The following is an 11505-nucleotide window of genomic DNA, read 5'->3' on the forward strand; positions in this document are numbered from 1 at the left end:
GTCAAGTTTTAGTCGTCGGGACTCATTTCGAGCCTTAGAGGTCGTTTCTTGTCCGGTTGCCCTGTCTTCGACCTGGGAACCCAATTTTGGTCCTCGGGTCCCATTTTTTTTTGTCTCGCATCCCACTTTTGGCCTGTGGCCTTTTCGGGGTCGATTCTCGTTTTGGGCATCAGAGCATGTTTCTTCTCCTAAAACCCAATATTTGTTTATTAAGTCTCGGAACACATTTTTGTTCTCGTGGACCCATCATGGGTCTTGGAACGCATTTGTGGTCCTTGGGTCCCATTTTGCATCCCGAAACTTGTGTTTTGGTGCTTGATCCCTATTTTGGGTGCCCACCTTGCACCAAGTGCGCACCCGGGGCAAACCGAGCGCCTTGGTGCACCGGGGCAAGATCGAGCGTGCACCCGAGGCGCCCCGAACATGCACCAAGGTGCACTCGGCCCACATGTGAGCGCAGGTCGTTGCGCCCGAGGTGGTGTGTGGGCACCGCGTTGCAGACGGGACACTGCACGCACACGACGCCCCGTCCAGGTGCACGCACGTAGGCCGGGCCGGGTGCACACCCGATGCCCTAGCAAGGTGCGTGCACCCGGGCAGGGCTCACACTTGGCGAACGGGGCGCACTTCGCGAGGGAGGGTGTGCACCTCGACGGGGGTGGGTGGCCGGGGTGGATTCGCACGTGGGTCGCGGTTTGCTAAGTACACACTGCGACAAGCTCATAACGGGTGCGATCATACCAGCGTTAGTGCACCGGATCCCATCAGAACTCCGCAGTTAAGCGCGCTTGGGCCGGAGTAGTACTGGGATGGGTGACCTCCCGGGAAGTCCCGGTGTTGCACCCTTTTTTAGTTTTTCGCCGGGCGTCGCAATGCTATTTGAATTAACCTTTTGCCCGTTTGCGTTCTCGTCGGGGCCGGGCCGGGCCGGGGTGCGTTGCCCGCACTACCGCGCGCGCCGGGGCGACACCGAGCGCGCACCCGAGGCGCCCCGAGCACACAGGCCACGGTGCAACCCGGGCGTTGTGCGCGCACCCCGGTGCGCCCGAGGTGCTGCGCGCGCACCCAGGTGAAATCGGTGTGCACCTCGGCCAGTGCGCGCTCGGTCGAGTCGCGCACGTTGGCCAAGGTGCACGGTGATGTTTCTTACTCTAAGGTTCCGCACCAGACGCCCGGGACAGGTGAGCGAAGCTGGGCGGGGCCGGGTGCGCGCCCGGGGCAGGTGCACGCAGCTGGAGAGAGCTTTGGAGCGCACCAGAGGTGCGCACCTTGGAGCACACTTCGGAGCGCACCAATGATGCGCTCCATTCAAAAGTTTCCTGAAAAGGCAAAAAAAGTTGAGATTATAGAATTTCCCACTTGAGAGATTGTAAAAAAAAAAAATTTAAAATGAAGGAAACGCGGGTGCCAAGGTGTGCGCGCCCGGGTGCGCAGCCCAGCCAAGGTGTGCGCACCAAGGCGCCCACCCTGGCGAAGGTGCACGCAAGGTGCGCACCCGAGGCAAACCGGACAATTAACCCAACTTTCGACTTCGCGCGCACCTGCGCACCTTGGAGCGCACTTCGGAGCGCTCCTTGGTGCGCACCAATCTTGGGCACCTCGGAGTGCACCATGGCGCCCACCAAGGTGCGCACCCGGGGCAAACCGAGCTTCGACTTCGTGCGCACCTTGGAGGCGCCCACCAAGGTGCGCAGCCCAGCCAAGGCGTGCGCATCAAGGTGCGCACCCGGGGCAAACCGAGCTCCGACTTCGTACGCACCATGGAGCGCACAAAAGGTGCGCAACCCAGCCAAGGTGTGCGCACCCCGGGCAAACCGAGCTCCGAATCGTGCGCACCAGAGGTGCACGCCATCGTGCGCACCTTGGAGCACACTTCGGAGCCCTCCTTGGTGCGCACCGATGTTGCGCACCTCGGAGCGCACCCGGGGAAAACAATGCAATTAACCCGACTTTTGACTTCGTGCGCACCTCGAAGCGCTCTCGGGTTCGCACCTCGGAGCACACCGAGGTGCGCACCTTTGATGCGCTGCCTTCACCAATTTCCAGAAAAGGCAAGAAAACATTGAGAAGGTGTGCGCACCGAGGTGCCCACCCTGGCGAAGGTGCACGCGAGGTGCGCACCCGGGGCAAACCGGGCTCCGACTTCGTGCACGCCATGCTGCGCACCTTGGAGGGCCATGGTGCGCACCTTGGAGCAAACTTCGGAGCGCTCAATGGTGCCCAACCCAGCCAAGGTGCCCACCGCGGCGAAGGTGCACGCGAGGTGCGCACCCGGGGCAAACCGGGCTCCGACTTCGTGCACGCCGCACCTTGGAGCACACTTCGGAGCGCTCCTTGGTGCGCACCAGGGCGCGCAAACCAGCCGAGGTGCCCACCCCGGCGAAGGTGCACGCGAGGTGCGCACCCGGGGCAAACCGGGCTCCGACTTCGTGCACGCCATGGTGCGCACCCGGGGCAAACCGGACTCCGACTTCGTGCAGGCCGCACCTTGGAGCACACTTCGGAGCGCTCCTTGGTGCGCACCATGGTGCCCACCAGGGCGCGCAACCCAGCCAAGGTCTGCACACCAAGGTGCCCACCCCGGCGAAGGTGCACGCGAGGTGCGCACCCGGGGCAAACCGGGCTCCGACTTCGTGCACGCCATGGTGCCCACCGCGGCGAAGGTGCACGCGAGGTGCGCACCCGGGGCAAACCGGGCTCCGACTTCGTGCACGGCGCACCTTGGAGCACACTTCGGAGCGCTCCTTGGTGCGCACCATGGTGCCCACCAGGGCGCGCAACCCAGCCAAGGTGTGCGCACCAAGGTGCACGCGAGGTGCGCACCCGGGGCAAACCGGGGTCCGACTTCGTGCACGCCGCACCTTGGAGCACACATCGGGGCGCTCCCGGGTTCGCACCGTGGTGGGCACCTCGGAGCACACCAAGGTGGGCAGCGAGGTGCGCACCTTTGATGCGATGCCTTCAATAATTTCCATAAAAGGCAAAAAAAAACGAGATTTTAAAATTTCCGTTTTGAAAGATAGTGAAAAAAAGGGAATGCTGGTGCCATCTTGAGCCCGCCCTGGTGCGCAGCCCAGCCAAGGTGTGCGCACCAAGGTGCCCACCCTGGCGAAGGTGCGCGCCCGGGCAATTAACCCAACTTCCAACCTCGCGCGCGCCAGGGTGGGAGCGCACCCAACAACCGGGCCTGGGAAGAGCCAATGCGAGAAACCCCACCAAACGCTCTGACAAAAAAAGAGGGGGCGCTCCAGTAACCCCGCTTCGGAGCGCACCCTGGGCAAACCCAGCCAAGGTGCCCACCCCGGCCAAGGTGCAGGCGAGGTGCGCACCCGGGGCAAACCGGGCTCCGACAACGTGCACGCCGCACCTTGGAGCACACTTCGTAGCGCTCCCGGGTGCGCACCTTTGATGCGCTGCCTTCACTAATTTCCAGAAAAGGCAAAAAAAAAAGGAGATTTTGAAATTTCCGTTTTGAAAGATAGTGAAAAAAACGGAACGCGGGTGCCATCTTGAGCCCGCCCTGGTGCGCAGCCCAGGCAAGGTGCCCACCCTGGCAAAGGTGCGCACCCGGGCAATTAACCCTACTTCCGACTTCGTGCGCGCCAGGGTGGCAACCGGGCCTGGGAAGAGCCAATGCGAGAAACCCCACCAAACGCTCCGACAAAAAAAGAGGCGGCGCTCCAATAACCCCGCTTCGGAGCGCAGCCGGGGCAAACCCAGCCAAGGTGCCCACCCCGACGAAGGTGCACGCGAGGAGCGCACCCGGGGCAAACCGGGCTCCGACAACGTGCACGCAGCACCTTGGAGCACACTTCGAAGCACTCCCGGGTGCCCACCGGCGTTGCGCACCGTGGTGGGCAGCGAGGTGCGCACCTTTGATGCGCTGCCTTCACTAATTTCCAGAAAAAGGCAAAAAAAAATGAGATTTTAAAATTTCCGTTTTGAAAGATAGTGAAAAAAAAGGAACGCGGGTGCCATCTTGAGCCCGCCCTGGTGCGCAGCCCAGGCAAGGCATGCGCACCAAGGTGCCCACCCGAGGTGCACACCCGGGGCAAACCGGGCTCCGACTTCGTGCAGGCCGCACCTTGGAGCACACTTCGGAGCGCTCCTTGGTGCGCACCATGGTGCCCACCAGGGCGCGCAACCCAGCCAAGGTCTGCACACCAAGGTGCCCACCCCGGCGAAGGTGCACGCGAGGTGCGCACCCGGGGCAAACCGGGCTCCGACTTTGTGCACGCCATGGTGCCCACCGCGGCGAAGGTGCACGCGAGGTGCGCACCCGGGGCAAACCGGGCTCCGACTTCGTGCACGGCGCACCTTGGAGCACACTTCGGAGCGCTCCTTGGTGCGCACCATGGTGCCCACCAGGGCGCGCAACCCAGCCAAGGTGTGCGCACCAAGGTGCACGCGAGGTGCGCACCCGGGGCAAACCGGGGTCCGACTTCGTGCACGCCGCACCTTGGAGCACACATCGGGGCGCTCCCGGGTTCGCACCGTGGTGGGCACCTCGGAGCACACCAAGGTGGGCAGCGAGGTGCGCACCTTTGATGCGATGCCTTCACTAATTTCCATAAAAGGCAAAAAAAAACGAGATTTTAAAATTTCCGTTTTGAAAGATAGTGAAAAAAAGGGAATGCTGGTGCCATCTTGAGCCCGCCCTGGTGCGCAGCCCAGCCAAGGTGTGCGCACCAAGGTGCCCACCCTGGCGAAGGTGCGCGCCCGGGCAATTAACCCAACTTCCAACCTCGCGCGCGCCAGGGTGGGAGCGCACCCAACAACCGGGCCTGGGAAGAGCCAATGCGAGAAACCCCACCAAACGCTCTGACAAAAAAAGAGGGGGCGCTCCAGTAACCCCGCTTCGGAGCGCACCCTGGGCAAACCCAGCCAAGGTGCCCACCCCGGCCAAGGTGCAGGCGAGGTGCGCACCCGGGGCAAACCGGGCTCCGACAACGTGCACGCCGCACCTTGGAGCACACTTCGTAGCGCTCCCGGGTGCGCACCTTTGATGCGCTGCCTTCACTAATTTCCAGAAAAGGCAAAAAAAAAAGGAGATTTTGAAATTTCCGTTTTGAAAGATAGTGAAAAAAATGGAACGCGGGTGCCATCTTGAGCCCGCCCTGGTGCGCAGCCCAGGCAAGGTGCCCACCCTGGCAAAGGTGCGCACCCGGGCAATTAACCCTACTTCCGACTTCGTGCGCGCCAGGGTGGCAAACCGGGCTCCGACTTCGTGCAGGCCGCACCTTGGAGCACACTTCGGAGCGCTCCTTGGTGCGCACCATGGTGCCCACCAGGGCGCGCAACCCAGCCAAGGTCTGCACACCAAGGTGCCCACCCCGGCGAAGGTGCACGCGAGGTGCGCACCCGGGGCAAACCGGGCTCCGACTTCGTGCACGCCATGGTGCCCACCGCGGCGAAGGTGCACGCGAGGTGCGCACCCGGGGCAAACCGGGCTCCGACTTCGTGCACGGCGCACCTTGGAGCACACTTCGGAGCGCTCCTTGGTGCGCACCATGGTGCCCACCAGGGCGCGCAACCCAGCCAAGGTGTGCGCACCAAGGTGCACGCGAGGTGCGCACCCGGGGCAAACCGGGGTCCGACTTCGTGCACGCCGCACCTTGGAGCACACATCGGGGCGCTCCCGGGTTCGCACCGTGGTGGGCACCTCGGAGCACACCAAGGTGGGCAGCGAGGTGCGCACCTTTGATGCGATGCCTTCACTAATTTCCATAAAAGGCAAAAAAAAACGAGATTTTAAAATTTCCGTTTTGAAAGATAGTGAAAAAAAGGGAATGCTGGTGCCATCTTGAGCCCGCCCTGGTGCGCAGCCCAGCCAAGGTGTGCGCACCAAGGTGCCCACCCTGGCGAAGGTGCGCGCCCGGGCAATTAACCCAACTTCCAACCTCGCGCGCGCCAGGGTGGGAGCGCACCCAACAACCGGGCCTGGGAAGAGCCAATGCGAGAAACCCCACCAAACGCTCTGACAAAAAAAGAGGGGGCGCTCCAGTAATCCCGCTCCGGAGCGCACCCTGGGCAAACCCAGCCAAGGTGCCCACCCCGGCCAAGGTGCAGGCGAGGTGCGCACCCGGGGCAAACCGGGCTCCGACAACGTGCACGCCGCACCTTGGAGCACACTTCGTAGCGCTCCCGGGTGCGCACCTTTGATGCGCTGCCTTCACTAATTTCCAGAAAAGGCAAAAAAAAAAGGAGATTTTGAAATTTCCGTTTTGAAAGATAGTGAAAAAAAGGGAACGCGGGTGCCATCTTGAGCCCGCCCTGGTGCGCAGCCCAGGCAAGGTGCCCACCCTGGCAAAGGTGCGCACCCGGGCAATTAACCCTACTTCCGACTTCGTGCGCGCCAGGGTGGCAAACCGGGCTCCGACTTCGTGCAGGCCGCACCTTGGAGCACACTTCGGAGCGCTCCTTGGTGCGCACCATGGTGCCCACCAGGGCGCGCAACCCAGCCAAGGTCTGCACACCAAGGTGCCCACCCCGGCGAAGGTGCACGCGAGGTGCGCACCCGGGGCAAACCGGGCTCCGACTTCGTGCACGCCATGGTGCCCACCGCGGCGAAGGTGCACGCGAGGTGCGCACCCGGGGCAAACCGGGCTCCGACTTCGTGCACGGCGCACCTTGGAGCACACTTCGGAGCGCTCCTTGGTGCGCACCATGGTGCCCACCAGGGCGCGCAACCCAGCCAAGGTGTGCGCACCAAGGTGCACGCGAGGTGCGCACCCGGGGCAAACCGGGGTCCGACTTCGTGCACGCCGCACCTTGGAGCACACATCGGGGCGCTCCCGGGTTCGCACCGTGGTGGGCACCTCGGAGCACACCAAGGTGGGCAGCGAGGTGCGCACCTTTGATGCGATGCCTTCACTAATTTCCATAAAAGGCAAAAAAAAACGAGATTTTAAAATTTCCGTTTTGAAAGATAGTGAAAAAAAGGGAATGCTGGTGCCATCTTGAGCCCGCCCTGGTGCGCAGCCCAGCCAAGGTGTGCGCACCAAGGTGCCCACCCTGGCGAAGGTGCGCGCCCGGGCAATTAACCCAACTTCCAACCTCGCGCGCGCCAGGGTGGGAGCGCACCCAACAACCGGGCCTGGGAAGAGCCAATGCGAGAAACCCCACCAAACGCTCTGACAAAAAAAGAGGGGGCGCTCCAGTAACCCCGCTCCGGAGCGCACCCTGGGCAAACCCAGCCAAGGTGCCCACCCCGGCCAAGGTGCAGGCGAGGTGCGCACCCGAGGCAAACCGGGCTCCGACAACGTGCACGCCGCACCTTGGAGCACACTTCGTAGCGCTCCCGGGTGCGCACCTTTGATGCGCTGCCTTCACTAATTTCCAGAAAAGGCAAAAAAAAAAGGAGATTTTGAAATTTCCGTTTTGAAAGATAGTGAAAAAAAAGGAACGCGGGTGCCATCTTGAGCCCGCCCTGGTGCGCAGCCCAGGCAAGGTGCCCACCCTGGCAAAGGTGCGCACCCGGGCAATTAACCCTACTTCCGACTTCGTGCGCGCCAGGGTGGCAACCGGGCCTGGGAAGAGCCAATGCGAGAAACCCCACCAAACGCTCCGACAAAAAAAGAGGCGGCGCTCCAATAACCCCGCTTCGGAGCGCAGCCGGGGCAAACCCAGCCAAGGTGCCCACCCCGACGAAGGTGCACGCGAGGTGCGCACCCGGGGCAAACCGGGCTCCGACAACGTGCACGCAGCACCTTGGAGCACACTTCGAAGCACTCCCGGGTGCCCACCGGCGTTGCGCACCGTGGTGGGCAGCGAGGTGCGCACCTTTGATGCGCTGCCTTCACTAATTTCCAGAAAAAGGCAAAAAAAAATGAGATTTTAAAATTTCCGTTTTGAAAGATAGTGAAAAAAAAGGAACGCGGGTGCCATCTTGAGCCCGCCCTGGTGCGCAGCCCAGGCAAGGCATGCGCACCAAGGTGCCCACCCGAGGTGCACACCCGGGGCAAACCGGGCTCCGACTTCGTGCAGGCCGCACCTTGGAGCACACTTCGGAGCGCTCCTTGGTGCGCACCATGGTGCCCACCAGGGCGCGCAACCCAGCCAAGGTCTGCACACCAAGGTGCCCACCCCGGCGAAGGTGCACGCGAGGTGCGCACCCGGGGCAAACCGGGCTCCGACTTCGTGCACGCCATGGTGCCCACCGCGGCGAAGGTGCACGCGAGGTGCGCACCCGGGGCAAACCGGGCTCCGACTTCGTGCACGGCGCACCTTGGAGCACACTTCGGAGCGCTCCTTGGTGCGCACCATGGTGCCCACCAGGGCGCGCAACCCAGCCAAGGTGTGCGCACCAAGGTGCACGCGAGGTGCGCACCCGGGGCAAACCGGGGTCCGACTTCGTGCACGCCGCACCTTGGAGCACACATCGGGGCGCTCCCGGGTTCGCACCGTGGTGGGCACCTCGGAGCACACCAAGGTGGGCAGCGAGGTGCGCACCTTTGATGCGATGCCTTCACTAATTTCCATAAAAGGCAAAAAAAAACGAGATTTTAAAATTTCCGTTTTGAAAGATAGTGAAAAAAAGGGAATGCTGGTGCCATCTTGAGCCCGCCCTGGTGCGCAGCCCAGCCAAGGTGTGCGCACCAAGGTGCCCACCCTGGCGAAGGTGCGCGCCCGGGCAATTAACCCAACTTCCAACCTCGCGCGCGCCAGGGTGGGAGCGCACCCAACAACCGGGCCTGGGAAGAGCCAATGCGAGAAACCCCACCAAACGCTCTGACAAAAAAAGAGGGGGCGCTCCAGTAACCCCGCTCCGGAGCGCACCCTGGGCAAACCCAGCCAAGGTGCCCACCCCGGCCAAGGTGCAGGCGAGGTGCGCACCCGAGGCAAACCGGGCTCCGACAACGTGCACGCCGCACCTTGGAGCACACTTCGTAGCGCTCCCGGGTGCGCACCTTTGATGCGCTGCCTTCACTAATTTCCAGAAAAGGCAAAAAAAAAAGGAGATTTTGAAATTTCCGTTTTGAAAGATAGTGAAAAAAACGGAACGCGGGTGCCATCTTGAGCCCGCCCTGGTGCGCAGCCCAGGCAAGGTGCCCACCCTGGCAAAGGTGCGCACCCGGGCAATTAACCCTACTTCCGACTTCGTGCGCGCCAGGGTGGCAACCGGGCCTGGGAAGAGCCAATGCGAGAAACCCCACCAAACGCTCCGACAAAAAAAGAGGCGGCGCTCCAATAACCCCGCTTCGGAGCGCAGCCGGGGCAAACCCAGCCAAGGTGCCCACCCCGACGAAGGTGCACGCGAGGTGCGCACCCGGGGCAAACCGGGCTCCGACAACGTGCACGCAGCACCTTGGAGCACACTTCGAAGCACTCCCGGGTGCCCACCGGCGTTGCGCACCGTGGTGGGCAGCGAGCTGCGCACCTTTGATGCGCTGCCTTCACTAATTTCCAGAAAAAGGCAAAAAAAAATGAGATTTTAAAATTTCCGTTTTGAAAGATAGTGAAAAAAAAGGAACGCGGGTGCCATCTTGAGCCCGCCCTGGTGCGCAGCCCAGGCAAGGCATGCGCACCAAGGTGCCCACCCGAGGTGCACACCCGGGGCAAACCGGGCTCCGACTTCGTGCAGGCCGCACCTTGGAGCACACTTCGGAGCGCTCCTTGGTGCGCACCATGGTGCCCACCAGGGCGCGCAACCCAGCCAAGGTCTGCACACCAAGGTGCCCACCCCGGCGAAGGTGCACGCGAGGTGCGCACCCGGGGCAAACCGGGCTCCGACTTCGTGCACGCCATGGTGCCCACCGCGGCGAAGGTGCACGCGAGGTGCGCACCCGGGGCAAACCGGGCTCCGACTTCGTGCACGGCGCACCTTGGAGCACACTTCGGAGCGCTCCTTGGTGCGCACCATGGTGCCCACCAGGGCGCGCAACCCAGCCAAGGTGTGCGCACCAAGGTGCACGCGAGGTGCGCACCCGGGGCAAACCGGGGTCCGACTTCGTGCACGCCGCACCTTGGAGCACACATCGGGGCGCTCCCGGGTTCGCACCGTGGTGGGCACCTCGGAGCACACCAAGGTGGGCAGCGAGGTGCGCACCTTTGATGCGATGCCTTCACTAATTTCCATAAAAGGCAAAAAAAAACGAGATTTTAAAATTTCCGTTTTGAAAGATAGTGAAAAAAAGGGAATGCTGGTGCCATCTTGAGCCCGCCCTGGTGCGCAGCCCAGCCAAGGTGTGCGCACCAAGGTGCCCACCCTGGCGAAGGTGCGCGCCCGGGCAATTAACCCAACTTCCAACCTCGCGCGCGCCAGGGTGGGAGCGCACCCAACAACCGGGCCTGGGAAGAGCCAATGCGAGAAACCCCACCAAACGCTCTGACAAAAAAAGAGGGGGCGCTCCAGTAACCCCGCTCCGGAGCGCACCCTGGGCAAACCCAGCCAAGGTGCCCACCCCGGCCAAGGTGCAGGCGAGGTGCGCACCCGAGGCAAACCGGGCTCCGACAACGTGCACGCCGCACCTTGGAGCACACTTCGTAGCGCTCCCGGGTGCGCACCTTTGATGCGCTGCCTTCACTAATTTCCAGAAAAGGCAAAAAAAAAAGGAGATTTTGAAATTTCCGTTTTGAAAGATAGTGAAAAAAACGGAACGCGGGTGCCATCTTGAGCCCGCCCTGGTGCGCAGCCCAGGCAAGGTGCCCACCCTGGCAAAGGTGCGCACCCGGGCAATTAACCCTACTTCCGACTTCGTGCGCGCCAGGGTGGCAACCGGGCCTGGGAAGAGCCAATGCGAGAAACCCCACCAAACGCTCCGACAAAAAAAGAGGCGGCGCTCCAATAACCCCGCTTCGGAGCGCAGCCGGGGCAAACCCAGCCAAGGTGCCCACCCCGACGAAGGTGCACGCGAGGTGCGCACCCGGGGCAAACCGGGCTCCGACAACGTGCACGCAGCACCTTGGAGCACACTTCGAAGCACTCCCGGGTGCCCACCGGCGTTGCGCACCGTGGTGGGCAGCGAGCTGCGCACCTTTGATGCGCTGCCTTCACTAATTTCCAGAAAAAGGCAAAAAAAAATGAGATTTTAAAATTTCCGTTTTGAAAGATAGTGAAAAAAAAGGAACGCGGGTGCCATCTTGAGCCCGCCCTGGTGCGCAGCCCAGGCAAGGCATGCGCACCAAGGTGCCCACCCGAGGTGCACACCCGGGGCAAACCGGGCTCCGACTTCGTGCAGGCCGCACCTTGGAGCACACTTCGGAGCGCTCCTTGGTGCGCACCATGGTGCCCACCAGGGCGCGCAACCCAGCCAAGGTCTGCACACCAAGGTGCCCACCCCGGCGAAGGTGCACGCGAGGTGCGCACCCGGGGCAAACCGGGCTCCGACTTCGTGCACGCCATGGTGCCCACCGCGGCGAAGGTGCACGCGAGGTGCGCACCCGGGGCAAACCGGGCTCCGACTTCGTGCACGGCGCACCTTGGAGCACACTTCGGAGCGCTCCTTGGTGCGCACCATGGTGCCCACCAGGGCGCGCAACCCAGCCAAGGTGTGCGCACCAAGG

The 11505-nt window shown here is 62.7% G+C and overlaps 1 non-coding gene across 1 annotated transcript; it reads left to right on the forward strand.

Moving 5' to 3' along the window:
* Window positions 1-727: 727 nt before the first annotated feature.
* On the forward strand, window positions 728-846 carry LOC131860991 (5S ribosomal RNA). Its single transcript, XR_009360074.1, has one exon. It is a non-coding gene; the product is annotated as a 5S ribosomal RNA (ribosomal RNA).
* The last annotated feature ends 10659 nt before the right edge of the window (window positions 847-11505 follow it).

This window comes from Cryptomeria japonica, unplaced genomic scaffold (genome assembly GCF_030272615.1).
Source record: "Cryptomeria japonica unplaced genomic scaffold, Sugi_1.0 HiC_scaffold_20, whole genome shotgun sequence".
In the NCBI taxonomy this organism is placed as follows: Eukaryota; Viridiplantae; Streptophyta; class Pinopsida; order Cupressales; family Cupressaceae; genus Cryptomeria; species Cryptomeria japonica.